Source organism: Chionomys nivalis, chromosome 18 (genome assembly GCF_950005125.1).
Source record: "Chionomys nivalis chromosome 18, mChiNiv1.1, whole genome shotgun sequence".
NCBI classification, from domain to species: domain Eukaryota; kingdom Metazoa; phylum Chordata; class Mammalia; order Rodentia; family Cricetidae; genus Chionomys; species Chionomys nivalis.
This window is the reverse complement of record NC_080103.1, coordinates 25,445,670-25,450,685: the sequence shown is the minus strand read 5'-3', so window position 1 is coordinate 25,450,685 and position 5,016 is coordinate 25,445,670. Positions and strand designations below refer to the sequence as shown.

The window sequence follows — 5,016 nt, the reverse complement described above, 5'->3', positions numbered from 1 at the left end:
AAAATTATGGTTAAACTAAATACAATGTTATCTACCAACTACCACTCAGGAATACTATAATTTTTATTGGAAAAATCAATTAATTACTTTGACTTTTGACAAGACACTAAAGATAAACAGTTAGCAATAAATGTCCTTAAAATAGTTCACATTTAGTTTGTTTGCAATATTCCTATTGACAGATTGAATTAATTAGGCATTCAATGAAATTCATGACTGTATTTAATCTGGTCCACTGAAAGACATTCTGCTTGTTAAGATAATAAGCTCGTACTTTTGCAAAGATTGTCTTCTTTCTTTTTTTTGTTTTCAGCTATGCAAATTAATCATTCTATGATTATTAAATTTTATTATCACAGCAAAATATTTTAATATTTTAGCAAATTTAATGATTTTATGTTTGTTTCATCCAAAAAGCAGATAAGAGAAAAATATTTTTTCCTCCAGAATAACACATATCAATTACCATACTAGATTTTTTTGTTTCTATATAAATTATGTTATTAATACACATATCTAAAATACAACAAGAATGCACATTATGAAACTGAGAGATTAAAATTTTTGCATTATCTACAGAAAATCTGGCTGAAAGTCTTTCCTTCCTAGGACCCTAATATCTATAAATTTTCATTTAAAATCAAAAATATAAACATCTCATAAAATGACAAGAAGTCATTAATTATCACCCAAATAAAAATTTAGAAGTATTAATATCATCATAATGCTCAGGAAAAAGATACTTTAAGTTTTAATAATGTTGTTTGGTGTGTTCTGACAGGTTGAAAATACACATAAACACACATACACAAATGTATATATGTTTGTATATGTAGCCCAGTTAGTGGAATTATATTAGTGAAGTTGATATTCAGAACTTCTTCCTTGATGTGGGAACTCCTTCAGCCAATGGCCTTTGAGATGCTGGACTACTTTGGGCATGGCCTTGGGGTACTATAAAAACAGATGTAGAAACATGTGCTCTCTATCTCTGCTGTTGGACTTGTTTCCTGCTCCCTGCTTGTGCAGAGGACTGTTGATTTGTGAGTCTACCCCTAAATAAAGAACCCTTTATTATACCCCATTCTGAGCTAGTGTGGGATTACTTTATGGTGGTCATTTATATTGGGTGCCCACATGGATCCAGTCTCCATTAGTATTGGTAGTGGCCCAAAACCCCAGAAGGGCTCCCACTCCTTTCCACTCTCCCCATGGTGATCACGCCTCTGCAGCTCACTCACCGCGCATGCGTTGTGGTGACTTATATGCTTACTGCCCAGAGCAGAGACTTCTCTGGTTTGTGTTATTGTCTTGTGAACACTGGGTTCCCTGATAGGCTGGCCACCAAAAAGCCTCTTTGTGTATGGAACCAGATTAATTGATTTCATTACGTAAAACATATTTGGTAGTATTTGAAACTGCTGACAATGTAGAACCAAGTGAGGTCACAGGGGAACCAAGCAAGACTGTCACATCTCTCTGCCATGTGTACCCACAATTGCAACACCTGCTGGCCAATAAAGATTATTATACCTACAACAATTTTCTGAGGAGCCATAATGAGTTATGTTCATTTGATTAATAATTAAATCAGTAAATCTGAAAATTATTTAATGACAGACAATACCACCACCCAGGAATTTCATAACCTTTTTGAATATTCTATGGACAGTATTATGCAAGGCTTATATAAGTTTTCTGCTACATCCATTTTTTTCTTGTATTGGGACATAGTTTGGTCCGTCTTATTATCTCTCTTTTTTTTTTCCCCCAAAAGCACAGTTTTATTTATACAGTCCTAACCAGCTCAGTAGAAGGAGGAGTGGGAGAGGGTTCCATCTTCAACCCAGGGGCCTCTGGGATGTTGGTTTGCTGTCACCAAACACACAGGCAAGTGGCATCCTGAATTTGTTTGGTAAAGTGATGACAACGTTTAGTCTCTCTCTGCTAGAGCAACAAGGTGAGCGTCGATCTCTGCTTCTGAGAGAATCCTGAATTTAGAATTTTCGACTGTAACTACTCCAACATCTATTTCTGAAGGCTTGAAGTCAATCGACAGAACAGTAGACAGAACAGTAGACAGGCATGTGATTGCAGTTTCCACTGGTTGTTCAAATGTCCAATCAAATTTCTTCTTCACTTTTTTTTCGAGGAAGCTGGTTGACTCTGTCTGTTTGACGCCTTCTGCGGTGGCTTTAAAGCCACAGTAGTAGCCTGCAGGGTCACACTTGTACACTTGAGGACCTTGTTCTTCATCGATACCAATTTAAATCATACAACAACCGAGCGGCCTCATCTCCGCATTCTGTGTGTAGACCTGAGAAATATCAGCGATTCTTTCACACAGCATGTCCACAGGAATCTCATAGCCATACTTGTATTGCCAGTTAGCTGCCTCATAGCGTGCCCTCTGTACCTGGGATCTGCTGTCAGCTGTCACCTCAGTCATCACACAGCCAATGTTCTTGGTTATCTTGAACAAGTGGGTCACTGTGCTGGAACCCAGTAATTTGTCGGGTACTTTCTTCTGTGTGACAATTACTGCACAGTCTTTTCCTCTGACAGCCACAGATGTGAGTCCACTCTGGTTAATAGCCTTAAAAGCATATTCTACTTGGTAGAGTCGGCCCTCGGGAGAGAAAATAGTAATGTTGCGGTCAAAACCGGTGCTGGACCCACGGGACATGGCGTACCCCCTATTTCAAACACAAAATGTACCCCGTAGCACACACCCCAGGCACACAAGTCCCTCCTGGAAATAATCTCATATTATATCTTTAAAAGGATGGTTTGATACCAGAATCAAGAATGAAGATTTATTTTAGGAATGATACAGTCTGTACAGACTAATAACGAACAGCTAGCTGACAAGATTTATACCACTGAAAATCAAAAGTTAGCTGAAAAAATTAATAACATTGTGAAGGATAACAGCAACTTGATGGAAAAATTCGATCCATGTCACTGGGTTATAAGACCTTACAAAAGGGTGCTGAGAAAATATCTGTAAGAATTCATAATATTGAAATTGACAGTAAAGATCTGTCGAAAAGTTATGATAAGTTAGCAGATAGAGTATCTTTCCAGGAAGGCACCCTGCATAATATTCAGATATTATCCAAGGATGAGAAGTTATCATTAATGGGAAACTATTATAACTTGGAATCATATGTGCATAATGAGGTCCAGAAGTATTTGTGTTGATGAAATCATTAGAAATATTCACAGGTTAAGAGATTTAGGCTTTCAAAGTCACAGTGGTAAAAAGATTTGAAAGATTGAGGAAATTATTGGAACTGATGAACATAGAGAGAAGGTACAAGGAAAGGATGTAACCTCATCAGTATATGTCAGAGATGACTTACCAAGAGTTTTAACTACTTACCTCATAATCAACACTGACAAATCATCAGTTAGTAAATACCCCAAATGAATCAAAGAATGTAAGTGGAAACCTATATATATGAATTATCTAAAGGAAAATAATTAAGCAGTAATATCTTAAGGCTTGCTTTCACTTAGGAAGATGGTAAAGATGTGGGCTTCAAGCAATAAGGCAATATCAAGTGATTGGCTTCAATTAGTCTCAGCAGATCTTGAAGTTGGACTAGAATTACCATGGAAATGATACTAGGGAGAAATGAAAAAAAAATGAACTACAGGGAAGAGCCAAAGGATTTGAGGCGTCCCCAGATCAGAATATTGGCTTGCATTCTGAATTTGTTAGGAAGATTGTAAAGACATGGGCTTCTAGTGTTAAGGCAATGCCACATGACTGACTTAAGTTAGTTTCAGCTGTCTTGGGTAATGGGCCTCAACTGATTTAGAAATGTTATTTCAGGGAAGAGGCAAAACCTTTAGAACAACAGGGAAGAACAAACGGACCTTTGACTTCCCAAGATCAAATTCTTGGTGACGGCACTTATGCTGACCCACAGGCTCAAGTTCTTTGTGATGAACAAATCTTGTCCTTTTGCCACAAAGCAGACTTAAATGCTTGGGACAGGATTCAAGAACTAAGAAAAATAATTAAATCATATACCAGGGTTAAAAAGGATAGCCTTTGCTGGAGAGGTTGTGGAGAAAGGGGTACCCTCATCCATTGCTGGTGGGACTGCAAACTTGTGCAACCACTTTGGAAATCAGTGTGGCGGTTTCTCAGAAAAATTGGGATCAACCTACCCCTGGACCCAGCAATACCACTCTTGGGAATATACCCAAGAGATGCCCTATCATATGACAAAAGCATTTGTCCAACTATGTTCATAGCAGCATTATTTGTAATAGCCAGAACCTGGAAGCAACCTAGATGCCCTTCAATAGAAGAATGGATGAAGAAAGTGTGGAATATATATACATTAGAGTACTACTCTGCGGTAAAAAACAATGACTTCTAGAATTTTGCATGCAAATGGATGGAAATAGAAAATACGATCCTGAGTGAGGTAACCCAGACCCAAAAAGAAGAACATGGGATGTACTCTCTCATAATTGGTTTCTAGCCATGGATAGAGGCCACTGAGTCTATAATTTGTGATCCTAAAGAAGCTAAACAAGAGGGTAAACCCAAGGAAAAACATATAGATATCCTCCCAGCTATGGGAAATAGACATGACTGATGGGCAAAAAATTGGAATCTTGTGGGTGGGGTGGGATGGGGATGAGGGGTGATGGGGAGAGAAAAGTGTGAAGGAGAAGATGAGGGGAACTGGGGGAATCGGGGTGTTTGGGGATAAAGGAAGGTTGGATAGGGGAGCAGGGAAACTCATACCTTAGGTAAGGGAGCCACCTAAGGGTTGGCAAGAGACTTGACCTTGGAATGGCTACCAGATGCCCAGGGCAATGTCCCCAGTTAGTTCATTGGGGCACCTGAGGATAGGGAACCTGAAATGAACCTATCCTATAATCATACTGATGAATATCTTGCATATCGCCATAGAACCTTCATCTAGCGATGGATGGAGATAGAGCCAGAGACCCACACTGGAGCACCGGACTGAGCTCCCAAGGTTATAA

At 38.7% G+C, this 5,016-nt stretch overlaps 1 pseudogene; it reads right to left on the bottom strand.

Moving 5' to 3' along the window:
• Positions 1-1,930: 1,930 nt before the first annotated feature.
• On the bottom strand, positions 1,931-2,744 carry LOC130890025 (proteasome subunit alpha type-6-like; annotated as a pseudogene).
• Between the last annotated feature and the right edge of the window lie 2,272 nt (positions 2,745-5,016).